The sequence below is a fragment of the Balaenoptera physalus genome, assembly GCF_965194825.1.
Source record: "Balaenoptera physalus genome assembly, chromosome: 6".
In the NCBI taxonomy this organism is placed as follows: domain Eukaryota; kingdom Metazoa; phylum Chordata; class Mammalia; order Artiodactyla; family Balaenopteridae; genus Balaenoptera; species Balaenoptera physalus.
In genome coordinates, this window is record NC_138885.1 from 66,070,420 (window position 1) to 66,085,886 (window position 15,467).

Here is a 15,467-nt window from a genome sequence, read left to right on the forward strand (position 1 = left end):
TTAGTTAACTTCCCCAAATTTTCATATCCCAAGAGTCTTTTCTTTCTTGTCATTTGGACAACAAGATGAAATCTTGGAGAAAGTGGGGACTGAAAGCATTTTCACAACCCATGTACTATATTTACCAGGAGGTCTTGGATCAGTGACGACCACCAGAGGGTGAACAACATGGTCAGAGTGTTTGTAGTAGAAATAGGACCAACAGGTCATGAAATTGCAGCTCATTGTTTCTCAACTTATTTGTCCTGTAAATTGAAAACATTATGAAAAAAAATGGGGAGGGAAAAAATGGGACTGGAGGAAAACAGAAACAACGAAGAAAAGAGGGCAGTAACAAGGATATATCCATTGGAAACCAGGTTGAACTTAGCATATCTAACCTGATCTTAATTTTTTAAAAGGAAAATTCTCTGCCAAACACAAAATGTACCAAAAAACACTCTCCTTAATCTGAAACCATTTTTCTCCCTCCGTGATCAAGAAAGCATTATGTCAGGTCCATTCCTCTTAGTAGAGTTATTTTGTGAAGCTTTCCTTGATGCACCATCTCTACCCTAATACACCAAACTCCCTGGTATGTGCTCCTTGGATATTGTGAGCTCTATTGTTTCAGATTGTAATAACCATGAGAGTTTTTCCTTCTCTTTGATAAGAGTTCTATAGCAGGCATTTAAATTAGCTATCATATTTAATTTATTGGGGGAGGAGGTGGGGACCACTAGGGAAGGGAGTCAAAACAAGGTGAAGTGATGCTCTGAACCAGGAACAACGGCCTTATTTATTAATAAGTAATTAATAATATGCCCCAATTGGGGGCATATTAAGTAATATGCCCCAATCCCAGTGAAGGTGACACTTCTGGTCACTACTAGAAGACATGTACATTATGGGGTTTTATTTTATTAATTAGTTTTGATTTTTTGTTGTTGTAATGGGAATAGAACTGTACCAGTCTACTGAGGTTGCTTTTCCTGATTCCCTCTGTGAGACTTGGCACACATTTAGGGGGTAGTAGTTCCTAACTCCCTAACCTTGGGATAGAATCTGAATCAGCACCTACAAATACTGGGCCTTACTCTCAGCTTCTGTCATTTACTCAACAAATATTGAGCACCTGTGATGGGGCCAGGCATTATTCTAAGTACTGGAAAAATAACAGTAAATACAAGAGAGATTGTATTTTAGTTGAGCAAAATAGACAGTAAACATTAAATAAGTAAATTACATAGATATTCGAAGGTGATAGAAAAGAAAAATCAAGGTAATGGGTATGGAGTGTAAGAGGGCAGGATGTGGCGTCACAGTTTTAAATGGCGGAATCAATGTAGACCTTATTGAAAGATGGCATTGAGCAAAGTCTTGAAAGGTGGTGAAAGAGTGAGTTCAGAAGGCATCTGCATGAAGAGAATCCAGCCACACGGAGGCTCTGAGGTGGGCACGTGGCCAGCATGTTTGAGGAACAGCAAGCCCATTATGGGTCAAATGGAGAGAGTGAAGGGGAGAGTAGAAGGAGATGAGACTGGAGAAGTAATGGGACTCAGATGATGCTGAGGCACTGGGAGCTGGCCCAATGCCACACACAAAAATAGACTCAAAATGGATTAAAGACCTAAATGTGAGACCAGATACTATAAAACTCTTAGAGGAAAACATAGGCAGAACTCTCTTTGATGTAAATCGCAGCAGTATCTTCCTTTGATCCACCTCCTAGAGTAATGAAAATAAAAACAAAAACAAACAAATGGGATCTAATTAAACTTAAAAGCTTTTACACAGCAAAGGAAACCATAAATAAGACGAAAAGACAACCCTCAGAATGGGAGAAAATATTTTCAAGTGAAGCAACTGACAAAGGATTAATCTCCAAAATTTACAAGCAGCTCATGCAGCTCAATATCAAAAAAACAACCCAATCAAGAAATAGGTGGAAGATCTAAATAGACATTTCTCCAAAGAAGACATACAGATGACCAAAAAGCACATGAAAAGATGCTCAACATCACTAATCATTAAAGAAATGCAAATGAAAACCACAATGAGGTATCACCTCACACAGGTCAGAATGGCCATAATCAAAAAATCTACAAACAATAAATGCTGGAGAGGGTGTGGAGAAAAGGGAACCCTCCCCTGCCCTGTTGATGGGAATGTAAATTGGTACGGCCACTATGGAGAACAGTATGGAGGTTCCTTAAAAAACTAAAAAGAGAACTACCATATGACCCAGCAATCCCACTCCTAGGCATATACCCAGAAAAAAACATAATTTGAAAAGATACATGCACCCCAATATTCACCACAGCACTATTTACAATAGCCAGGACAGGGAAGCAAGCTAAATGTCCATCAACAGAGGGATGGATAAAGAGGATGTGTACATATATACAATAAAATATTACTCAGTCATAAAAAGAACAAAATAATGCCATTTGCAGCAACATGGATGGACCTAGAGATTGTCAAACTGAGTGAAGTAAGTCAGAGAAAGAGAAATACCATATGATATCACTTATAAGTGGAATCTAAAAAATGGGTACAAATGAACTTATTTACAAAACAGAAATAGAGTCACAGATGTAGAAACTTAGGGTTACAGGGGGGAAAGGGGGGAGGGAGAAAGTGGGAGACTGGGATTGACATATACACACTACTATATATAAAATAGGTAACAAATAAGGACCTACTATATAGCACAGGGAAGTCTGCTCAATACTCTGTAATGACATATATGGGAAAAGAATCTAAAAAAGAGGGGATATCTGTATATGTATAACTGATTCACTTTGCTGTACACCTGAAACTAACACAACATTGTAAATCAACTATACTCCAAAAAAACAAACAAGCAAAAAAAAAGAAAAAAGACTTGGACCCAGTCCTCAGCTATCACATAAGAAAAAAACTTGTTGCTCTTTAAGTCACTGTTTTGGGGGGCTACATTTGTTATAGCTAACTAGCCTATCTTAACTAAGACAAAGGTCAAGGACAAAAGCAGGAAGGTCTATTAGGCAGCTATTGCACTAGTCTAGGTAAGAGACTGTGGTAGCCTGGAACAACGTGGGAGGGGTGGAGGCAGCATGAAATGAAATCAAATATATTTTGAAGGTAGAGCCCAGAGAATTTTGTGACAGCTTGGATGCGGGGTACAAGAGAAAAAGAGGAAGCAAGACTGACCTCATGGCTCTGAGGTTGATACATTGTAAGGTTAGGAAGAGAGCAGATGGAACCAATTTTAAGGGGTTAATTGAAATGCAGTTGCACGTGTGTGAATTTGAGATGTTTATTGGCCTCTGAGTAAAGATGTTGAATTAAAATGTGGACATATAATTTGGGGGCTGGGGGAAGATGTCCGGCCAGGAATATTAACTTGGGAGTCATCAGTGTGGAGATTGTACTTAAATCATGGGGTTGGATGAGATCAGTGTGGGAGTGAGTGTAGTTACAGAAGAGGTCAAAGGACTGAGCCTTCATCTTTAAGATGAAGTTTAAGAGGTCGGGAAAATGGGAAGAAATCAGCAAAAGTGACTGAATAGGAGCAACCAGTGAGAAAGACAGAAAAGCAGGAGAGTATGGTGTGCCAGAAACACTGACCTGCCATGCGTAGAAGTGCAGAGCTCTATGCTAAAGATCAGGGCCCTCAACATGGATCCTTGCCTCTCACGAGCAGAAGAAAGGCCTGTCAGCTAGTGAGATTCTGATGAGAACAACCCTGGAGGCCTATCAGAGGGCAGGAAATTTCTTACAGGTCATAGAATGCCCTGGAGGCAGCGGTGGTAGGTTGGAAAATATTTGGATTCTATTCCTTGAAAGGGAGGAGGGAGATAAAAATATTTTTTGAGCAATAGTGATAATCAATTAGTTCTGTTTTAAGAGAGAACTGATGGCAGGGAGAAAGGTGTATTTCGGGGAGAAGAAAAATTTGTAGGTGTTTTTGAGATCAGTAAACTAAGCTGAAGATGACTCAGTCACCTCAAGTGGCTTTGGGATTGACACCCCAGCAACTTTAATCAAACTGGGATTAAGGGGTTCACTGTGAATGCCATCTTCCTCTCCAGACCTAGTCCTTCTTCACCTGTGCCCTTGATCTCAGCAAGTGGCATCGTTATGTACTCAGTGGCTTATGCCAGATCCTGTTAGTTATTTTTAATACCTCCTGCTCCCTCACCCCATGTCCAATCACTTACCAATTGCTGAATATTTTGGCCTCCTAAATATCTCTCAAATTCATCTACTCCCCTCCATTTACTACCACCATCTTCTTTCACCTGAACCACTCCAATAGCCTCCGCTTCAAAATAGTCCCTGAGGGTTTCCTCTGTTTGTAGAGCACGCCAGGGGCAGTGGGGAGCTTTTAAAACTGCCAACCTTTTCACAGCACTTCCCTGCTTCCCTTCCTCCTGGGTTAAAATCCTGAGGCTGACCTTCAGGGCTCTACATGGTCTGATTTCTGCCAGCTGTGCCCAAAGAAACATTTGCTGAGTGAATGCATGAACAAAGCCTCGCTTTGGGTAAGTTACTTAAATATTCTAAACTTCAGTTTCCTCATCTGTAAAATGAGAATAATAATATTTCCCTCACAGGAATGTTGCTAATTTAAACAATAAGATATCACATGAATAACATGTAAGCATTTAGCTTTGCAGGATACATTTGATTATTGTTGAGTGAGCCAAATCAGCACTTAGCACAGAACCTGATACATACACCCAATACATATTTGTTTGATAAATCAGTGCTTTGGGATTGTAATTATCTTGGGTGATTTTTATTTCTGTACAAGTACCTACGAAACTCCATACTCCTCCATTTGAAGCTGAACAGACAGCTGTATGTGGTTACTTGCAGCATCATACTGACTCTCAAAAAATCTTCATTGTCTCCAGTGACTATGAAATCAAGTTCAAATTCCTACTCTTGGTCTTCACATTTCCAGTATGTAAATCTATGCTCCTGAAAAATTTCTCTCACACAAAATGTATTGAGTTTCTACACTATTCCCAGAGCTGTTTGGTGCTAGATATTTAACTATTGAAGCCTTGTGTGATGTAGAATATCCAAGTGCTGTTGCATTTAAAGAAGCAGAGTCCAAATTGGCCAAAATATCATTAGAAAGGTGTTGTCAGGAATCCTGACCCTGGAAACACATCCCATCACCTGCGGCAGCCACGTAGGGGCACTGCTCAGCTGTCCCTTTAACAGAACCTGCTGTGGGGAGCAGAGTTGACTGACAGGCTCCAGCTGAAATAGCTTTGGATTCTGCAGATGTTCACGCTGAGGCCTCGCAGCCAGTAAATGACCAGGTAGGGGTACTAGAGCGGTACACTGAGGGCCAAGGCTCTTCTCCCAAGCTTCTTTCCTTTCTCAATGTCAGCCCCACCTCATGATCAGGGTCTAAAGGCCCTCTGCCTCTTTTGCGGAGGCTATTGGAGTGGTTCAGGTGAAAGAAGATGGTGGTAGTAAATGGAGGGAATAGACGAATTTGAGAGATATTTAGGAGGCCAAAATATTCAGCAATTGGTAAGTGATTGGACATGGGGTGAGGGAGCAGGAGGTATTAAAAATAACTAACAGGATCTGGCATGAGCCACTGAGTACATAACGATGCCACTTGCTGAGATCAAGGGCACAGGTGAAGAAGGACTAGGTCTGGAGGGGAAGATGGCATTCACAGTGAACCCCTTAATCCCAGTTCGATTAAAGTTGCTGGGGTGTCAATCCCAAAGCCACTTGAGGTGACTGAGTCATCTTCAGCTTAGTTTACTGATCTCAAAAACACCTACAAATTTTTCTTCTCCCCAAAATACACCTTTCTCCCTGCCATCAGTTCTCTCTTAAAACATAGAACTAATTGATTATCACTATTGCTCAAAAAATATTTTTATCTCCCTCCTCCCTTTCAAGGAATAGAATCCAAATATTTTCCAACCTACCACCGCTGCCTCCAGGGCATTCTATGACCTGTAAGCTATTTCCTGCTCTCTGATAGGCTCCAGTTGCTCTCCCCTCCTTTGTGCTTCACAGGCACTTCCCCCAGCAAATCTTTGGCATATCTCATCCCATCTCAGCATCTGCTTCTTAGAGAACCCAGACTAACACAGGTGGTACCAGGCGTGGTCCAAGACAACAATCTGTAAGATGAGACTTTAAGTTTTAAATTTTTTTATGTACTCCTTTTTTAAATTGAAGCATACTCACATGTGTATAGCACAGTGATTCAGTTATATATATCCTATATATATATATATATATATATATATGTGATATATATATATATATCCTTTTTCAGATTCTTTTCCATTATGGGTTATTACAAGATATTAAGTAGAGTTCCCTGTGCTGTACTGTAGAACCTTGTTGTTTATCTGTTTTATATATGGTAGCTTGTATCTGCTAATCCCAAACTCCTGATTTATCTACCCCCCCTTTCCCCTTTGGTAACCATAAGTTTTTTATGTCTGTGAGTCTGTTCCTATTTTGTAAATAAGTTCCTTTGTACTGTAAGATGAGACTTTTAAATCAGAGAACTTTACGTGGCACTGTGGTCTCAAAAGGAAAAATAGGTGCGTCTGGGAACCAAGAGTGAAAGCAAAAGTAGCCCCACTTACCATGGTCCTTAATGACCCGCTGTGGGAGTATGTGCTTTATATCCTCACAATTCTGGGCTCTGCAGGGTTGGAGATCCTAGTTCCCAAAGGAGGTGAATGTGCAAGGCGACCTGGTAAGCTTCCCGCTGAGCTACAAGCTCTGGTTGCTGCCAGTGAACTTTGAGCTCTGTGTTCAGGGCCAGCGGGGAAGAAGTCACCATCTTGTCAGGGGCAGTTTCCCTGATCCTCAGGAGAAGGTAGGGCTGCTCCTACACAGTGCAGGCAGAATAGAATATATGCAGGACCCAGATCACACACCTGGGCACCTCCTGCTATGCTCTTGCCCAGTGCTAACTGCTTGTGGATGTTCATAGCAAACCCAGCCTGAGAAGGATACGCTAAATCAAGGGCCCGGACTGCTCAGGAATGAAGGCTTAGGAAACACCACCATGAAATCCACTGCCTTGTTGGCAGCTAAAGCTGAGGGTGAGGGCACTTAGAATGGATAATGGGGGACAAAGAGGATGCATATCAGGTGGCCCCCTGAGACCAACTGCAGGGAATTCCTCTTTCACATTCCCCCCTCGGGAAAACTTCACAGGTGCCCAGGAAATGCAAAAACAAAGGACACATATTCAGAGAAGCATCTGTCCTGACACCTTTGTGTCTCCTTAATAGAGCCCAGAATATTAAAAACAAAACCAAAAAAACCCTCCTTAAATCAATAAGAAAAAGTGTACAAACTTTCACTTACAAGATCTAATGTTCCGAGGATCTAATATGTACAGCATGGTGACTGCAATTAATAATACTGTATTGTATACCTGAAATTTGCAAAAAAGAGTATTTTTAAAGCATTCTCACCCCCAAAAAGGTAACTATGTGAGATAATGGATATATTAATTACATTTTAATTAACTTGATTGTGGTAATCATTTCACAATGTATACATATATCAAGTCATCATGTTGTACACTTTAAATATATCCAACTTTATTTGTCAGTTATACCTCAATAAAGCTGGGGTGGAGGGGAAGATAAGCAACCTAATAGAAAAATGGAAAAGACAGGACCTGGTATTTCACAGAAGAAACCACATAGGAAATAAACATAAGAAAAGCTGCTTAATTTCATTAGTAATTGGGGGTAATTCCAATTAAAACTAAATAAAATATATTTGAAGGGAGGCAGGAAATAGAGTTCATTGAGTCATATTTTCTCTTTACAGCTTCAAATACATACTGTACGCTAAATATTGGGTTGGCCAAAAAGTTCGTTCAGGTTTTTTTTTTGTAACGTTACTACACTGCTAGTATAACAAGTTTAAAGACTTCTTATGAATGAGCTCAATAATATAAAAATGTGCACATACTTACACAAATTGTTATAGAACAGTAGTGCATACATTATTCTCCTCCTGAAAAATTAGCTTTGATTTAAAAACCTCTGAATTTTCAAAGTCTCTGATTTTAAAGATGAGATCCAAGATGGATACTATGCGATTATAATGTCTATTTTAGCTGTTTGATTATCTTACTTGGATCATGAGACAGCGGGGAGGATTTAGATCAAAAGACATTGGTCAAGTTACCCCTTGGGTTATTTTTAAAGGGATAGCTAGAGTTCTTCCCTTAATCCTCCTCTCCCCTGCAACAAAACACATACACACACACACACACACACACACACACAGACACTTTGGCAAGAATTCTACACTGGAACACTGAAGGGAGTTCATGCTCGGAGGTAACCGATACAGACTTTGAGAATTATGTGACCTTCGGCTGGGTGGAGAGAGACGTGCCTGTGAATAAGCACATGGGGGCATCAAGGCATAGGAAATATTCTGTCTTAATCTGTATGGAGAGATATGCAAATTGGTTATATTATTCTTTATGCCTTCTATAAGTGAGATATTTTTGTATTTGTAAAGAAATATATCATAAAAACAAATTTTGAAAAAGACTCAACTACAAGGTACTGATGACTCTGGAATTTTACAATATTAATCCATAACCTCTTTACGTTTGTCACACGCTTTCAAAATTTAGAAATTTTTGCTGTCCACTGCAAGGTTGATCAAAAGACACTAAACAAATCTGCAAGACAATCGCAGCCTAAGTGTGACAGGCTCACAGAATCTGCAAAAGCAACCACAGTTGTCACCCTATCCTCCAGCTCAGCCTTCCACGTGCACCGGATGGTGTTTGACAGAGCTGTTCACTCTCCTGACTGGCTTCCTGCCTCTGCAACCCACGACTTTCCTTGAGGATCAGCCTTACCCCACAGTGGGCCCCTTACCCTCCACCAAGCTCTACTCTGCCCTCCTTCAGCCCCATCTGACACATCACTGTGGTGGTAGGAAAAATACATTTTACACATGAGTCACAATGTGGATACACCTGGGAAGAATGGATGATGCACTGGCTGGAAGCCATCGTCTCATAAACTCATGAGTCATTGCCTCATAAACTCATGAGTCATTGCAGTAGCATCTGTGCAGGAAAGGCCCTGGAGTAGACTGCTTAGGAACACCTGCTCTGAATGGTGCTGCCTGAGTTTAAATTCTGGCTTTGCCATTTACTGACTGGGTGACCTTGGGCAAGATCCTTCACTGTGCCTCAGTTTTCTTCTCTATAAATTTGGAGTAATATTAGTACACCTCTCTCATAGGGTTGGTGTGAGAATTCAACCAGTCAGGATATGCAAAATGCTTAGAGGGTCCCTGGCTCATGCTGCTGTGCGAGTGTTAGATCTTTTATGTTTCTAGATCAAGACAGCAGCTCCACCCACGGATGTCCCATGTAAGCCCAAATGGGATGGGGTCAGGGCTGGGAGAGGACAGAGCTGTCTTTCCTTTCCTGCATCTTGATGAAGGTAACAGAGTCTGACTCCCTTTTGACTGCCGACAGCTGTCAAGCCTCATCCCTCCCTCTTCCTCTTCGGACCCACATCTGGGCAAGCCGATTCAAAAGCGCACGCACTCTCTCTTTTGGTGCCCACAGGAAGTCAGTGCACACAAGCCCCTTCTCTCACACAGGAGTGCTTACCCTTAGCCCAGCACCACGCCCTACCTCAGTAAAAGCCAAAGCCAGTCTTCTTGCTCTCTCTCAAGCCATTTTTTGAACGGCTTGGGAGCCTCCCCTGCTCTCCCTAGAAAGCCTCCTTATGTGAGAAAGAAGCCTTTTTATACCGTCTTGGTGCATGTGCAGCATCACCTGTCTGGGACTTCTGAACCAACTTTGGGTGGGCGGGGGCTCATCTCATCTCTGAGGGGTGACCACAGCAGAGAACTGTGAGGCCAGGAGACAGGGGAAGGCAAGGGATCTAGCTAGCTGCTCTCTTTCTCTTTGTTTAACTCTTTTTAGCCTCAACTATAGGAAACGAATTCTCCAGTCTCCAGAGTAAAAACTGTTCTTGATCCACAGTGTTAATTTAAGAAAATTATACTCTGCACTACCTTTAGGTAAGTATCCTTTGCTAACCTAAACCGATATTCTCAGAGACTAAAGAGACACCCCACACCCCCGCCTCCAAGTAGTCAAGAATTTAGCATCCTGATTTGTTTTTTTTGACAGACATCATTAGGATCCTGTTTCATCAAGGAACGACAACAACAAAAATGCAAAGCTAGGAAATAAATACTCTGTCACACTGTGGAGGATAGGAAGGGAGAGAGGGGACAGAGGTGTTAGCTGTTGTGTATTGAGGGCCTATTATTTGTCAGGCTCTGTGTTATATTCATTTAGATGCACACAGCAACCCATCAGCTGGGGTTTTTTTTTTTTTTTTTTTTAATTTTATTTATTTATTTATTTATTTATGGCTGTGTTGGGTCTTCGTTTCTGTGCGAGGGCTTTCTCCAGTTGCGGCAAGCGGGGGCCACTCTTCATCGCGGTGCGCGGGCCTCTGACTGTAGCGGCCTCTCTTGTTGCAGAGCACAGGCTCCAGACGCGCAGGCTCAGCAATTGTGGCTCACGGGCCCAGTTGCTCCGCGGCATGCGGGATCCTCCCAGACCAGGGCTCGAACCCGTGTCCCCTGCATTGGCAGGCAGATTCTCAACCACTGCACCACCAGGGAAGCCCTCAGCTGGGGTTTATGGGCTCCATGAGCTCCTGCTTCGCAGGTGGAGGAAATGAAATGCTGGCAGATTTTATAAGTTACCTGTGGTGGACAATCTCTAAGGTGCCTCTCCTTCCCCCCACCACGATCCTGCTTCCTGGTGTTCAAGCTTTTGTATAATCCTCTCTCCTTGAGTGTGGACAGGACCTACGGTTTTCTTCTAACCAACAGAATATGGCAGAAGTGATGGATACCACTCCTGTTATCATGCGATGTTAAGTGAGACTTCATCTTGTAGCCGACCTGGTCTAGAGACCCTCTTTTCGGGCTCAGTGAAGTGGGCGGCCATAATGGGAAAGCCCAGGTGGCACTGAACTGCAGGCAGTGTCCAGGAGTTGCAGGTAGCTGGCAGGACCTCTGGGAAGCCTCTAGCTGATGAGGAAAGCTGACAGCCAAAAGCCAGCAAGAAGCCAGGGCTCTCAGTCCTACAGCTGCAAGGACATGAATTCTGCCAACAACCTGAGCAAGCTTAGAAGAGTATTCTTCACCAGTTATGCATCCAGAAGAGAGCACACTTTGGCTGCCATCTTGATGGCACATTTGTAAGACCCTAAATAGAGAATGCAGTTACTCTGGACTCCTGACCCAAGAAATTGGTAGGTAATATACTGTTTTAGGCTGCTAATTTTTTTTTTTTAATAGTTATTTATTTATTTATTTATTTTTGGTTGTGTTGGGTCTTCGTTTCTGTGCGAGGGCTTTCTCTAGTTGCGGCAAGCGGGGGCCACTCTTCATCGTGGTGCGCGGGCCTCTATCGCGGCCTCTCTTGTTGCGGAGCACAGGCTCCAGACGCGTAGGCTCAGTAGTTGTGGCGCACGGGCTTAGTTGCTCTGCGGCATGTGGGACCTTCCCAGACCAGGGCTCGAACCCGTGTCCCCTGCATTGGCAGGCAGATTCTCAACCACTGCGCCACCAGGGAAGCCCTAGGCTGCTAATTTTGTGGTAATTTGTTATGCATTAATAGATAACTAATATATTACCCATCCCGAACAGATTTTTAGCATATTCTAATTTTCATTTTTCAGTGATATAAAATTCTACATAATAGCCTACAGTGTTGATAAAAGGCATTATTATGGAATATCATTGACTATGGTATATTTTGATTTAGTTGCTCTAACAATCTGCCTGAGAGGTTGATTGTTGAGGAAAGTATGTAATAATCATAATATGCTTTAATATGATCACATAGGATGATAGACATATTAGGACTTAATATCATTATCGATTTATTTCTTCCCATTTATACATCTCGACTATGTATAACATTCCTTCTGTTTCTATATAAAGAGTAGATTTAATTTAATTTAATTTATTTTTTTTTTGGATTCTTAAAATTCTTCTAGTCAATATCTTTCACAAGGAGTCCTATGGAGTTTCTCAATATCCACAAGATGATATATTCATGACATTTAAATATCCTTGTATGTATGAAATCTTTTTACAGTATTACACACCTTCAAATATAAATAATGTATAAAGAAGAGGAAAAGAGTGGTGACATTTGTACCAATCAATGAAAAATTCATGTTATGTAATATATCCTAATTTATTCCTATACTTCTACCCCAATTAGTATTTTTCTAAATTTCTCTACTAAAAGCACTTATGTATTAATATAAATCCACATATCCTATGCTTGAAAAATTGGTAAACTTGTTAGAGAAGATGTTTAAGAGCATATTTCCCAGTTAATCACGACGATGATATTACTCTGAATAGAGAGGCTTCTTTGTGTTAAATGTTACTCATTTTCTGCCTTAAGGAAATCTAGTTCTCCATTTGCCAACTCCAGCTGGGAAAACCCACTGGGCTAAAATCATTAAGGCAACAAATAATTCTGTGGCCAGTTCCCCAGATCTGTGATTGGCCCTATCTGTACAGTCCCAGAGAAACACAACAGGATTAAATACTGCATTTAGTTTTAAATTTGTTGGCAAACTACCCAGGTAGATTCCTGCTCCTACTTTCTCCTGCTAATATCCAGCTTTAATGAGCCTCTGACATTTCCAGAAGACTATTTCTTCTGTAGATTTTGCTTATACCAAGTACAGCACCCACCATATTCATCATGATGGACTGAGCAACTGTCCTCCTTATCTTTAGAATATGCTGAGCACTGATGCCCTAGATTCCAAACTCAGCTCCAAATGTCTCGGCTAATGCAATCTTCTGAGATGGTTAGAGATGTTAATTAACCCCAACAATTAAATTAGGTTCTCCCCAAGATTGGAGATCCACTTAAAAATAATTAGTGTGACCTTAATCTTCCAATAAATATGTGTAATCCTTGTCTTGAGACCACATGATGGAAGAAACTTCCCCATTTCCAAGGTTCTGGCTCACTCACACAGCAGGAGTCAAACTGCCTGTACCTCACTCATATTACCTGTTACCACAGTTATTATTTTAGCAAAAACTACACAGTGGAACCTCACCATGTGCTCCTTGCTAATGAGGAGAATTTAAAATACTGTCCAAAAGGGACTTAACCGTGGCAACTATCAGAGCACCTCATTGGAAAGCTGAAAGCCCTATAAAACGATCAGAATCTCAGCACTTGTTCATTCTGCAAGTACAATCCAGGGATGAGATGAACGTTCCTATCTTTGCCTCAAAGGACTTCCAGGCTACTGGGTAATTTTTCTAGTAGAGAAAAAAGTTATCAAGGTCTCCCCTAGAGGACTAGATAAAATATTTCCTAAAACCAGTCAATTTTGCATTCCCCTTATGTGTACCTATGTGCAGGTACCCATGGATACACCCCCATTTTGTTCCACTGAACATTTAGATCTCCTAATTTTCATACTCACCAGGCTTCTGATCATTTTTCTGCTCCTTCCTTTTCTTTCTCCCAAGCATCTCCCTCATCTCATGCAAAAAAATATAATGCAGGTTCAGGCTAGCTTACTCGTGTGACTCACTTCACCAAGGTATGATCATGCTGGATAAGCTTTTTTTTTTTTTTTTATAAATTTATTTATTTCTTTTTGGCTGTGTTGGGTTTTCGTTTCTGTGCACGTGCTTTCTCTAGTTGTGGCGAGCGGGGGCTACTTTTCATCGCGTTGCGTGGGCTTCTCATTGTCGTGGCTTCTCTTGTTGCGGCGGAGCACAGGCTCTAGACGCGCAGGCTGAGTAGTTGTGCCTCACGGGCTTAGTTGCTCCGCGGCATGTGGGATCTTCCCAGACCAGGGCTCGAACCCGTGTCCCCTGCATTGGCAGGCAGATTCTTAACCACTGCGCCACCAGGGAAGCCCCATGCTGGATAAGCTTATTATTAAGAAAAGCATCTTCATCAGCAAAGCCTGCTGTTGCACCCGCATTATGACAGAGCTTCCTATACCCCGGGAAGAGAGCCACCTGGCTCTATTCTCCTTCATTCCTTAACTCCATTCTCCTGGCAATTCCGGTTTTTATATTCTTTTAAGTCTAATGGTTCAAACTTTACTGTGCATGAGTCACATGGAAGCCTTGTTAAAATGCAGATTACTGGGCTCCACCTCCAGAATTTTGGATTCACTGGGGTGGAGCGGGCCTGAGGATTTGCGTTCGTAACAGATTCCTAGATGTTGCTGATGCAGCTAGTCCAAGGCCCACACGTTGAGAAACCGTTTTAGGCGATGGCACTCAACCCTGATTACAAATTAGAATCACCTGTTGACATATTAAACAAATGCACATGACCAGGCTCCTCCTGTGACTGAGTAAATCAGAATCTCATGGGGTGGGTCTGGGGTGCTGGTTGTTTTTAGAAGCTCCCAGCTGATGCTAATGTGGGACCAGGTGAGAAGGGCTGCAACAAGAGGAGCTGATGACAGAGATGAAAGTTGGGGTGATATGTGAAGAGAAAGCCTTGACTCAAAACCTCCTCTAGAGATCTTGTCTTCTATGTGAGAAACACATATTTTAATATCTTAGGAACGTTTAAAATATTTCAAAAGCCATTACACGTTAGTATATGTCTCATGTTCCTGGAATTTGTTGGCATTCAAATACCAAAGAATTATAGTACGTTGTCATAATAACATAAGCCTTTCATTTCTGTTTGCTGCAACGGGTGGCCAGACATTCAATTATGCATTTTTTATGGCAAGATAAATGTACATTTTCTATGAGAGAATAAAAATTAGCAGGCTATAAGCACAGCAAGAACTTATTAAATGGCATGGAAAACTTATTCATCATCAAGAGAGTAATTATCAGGAGACTCAACTGAGTAAAACTAGAACTTCTCAGTGAACCTGAGCTATAAATAAATTTGGGCTTGGAAACGCATCCCTCAATTCCTGCAAATAGTCAGCTGAATCCTTCATGTTTTTTTCTGAGACACTTGACTTTGCATACAGACCTTGCCTGACGTTTTTTACACTGATTGTAAAAGTTAGAAGCAGTACACTGGATTTCATTCCACAAGACCACTAAGATTCTGTGGGAAGGATTCAGGTGACTGTGGCGGGTTTCCAGGCAGGACTTCATTCTTTTCTGATTTGTTTTCCTGGTGCCCAGCACAACACTTGGCATATAATAGATGCTCTACAAATACTGACCTAATTTAACCAAATATTGTCACCCTATTTCAGAGGAAATAAATCTGCCTTTTGATTTTCCTTTTTAATTTTTATTTGTAACAAAGCAATAGATGCACATAATTAAAAAGTCATGGCTTATAACAAAAGAATCACCAGCTTGTTCTACCTTGTTACCCCCCAAATTCTGCTCTCCAGACACAGGCATATTCTGCTTGGCCAGCTATTTCTTCT

General features: G+C 41.5%; 1 long non-coding RNA gene across 7 annotated transcripts in view; it reads right to left on the bottom strand.

The window, feature by feature from the left end:
• The window catches only part of LOC309662597, a 100,078-nt gene that overhangs the window by 59,271 nt on the left and 25,340 nt on the right, over positions 1 to 15,467 (bottom strand). For 5 of the 7 annotated variants that reach the window (XR_014264794.1, XR_014264796.1, XR_014264797.1 and 2 more), the window contains one exon: positions 126 to 245. The exons of the other annotated variants lie outside the window; for them this stretch is intronic. This is a non-coding gene — a long non-coding RNA (uncharacterized lncRNA). The remainder of the gene's footprint in view (positions 1 to 125; positions 246 to 15,467) is intronic. 7 annotated transcript variants of the gene reach the window in all.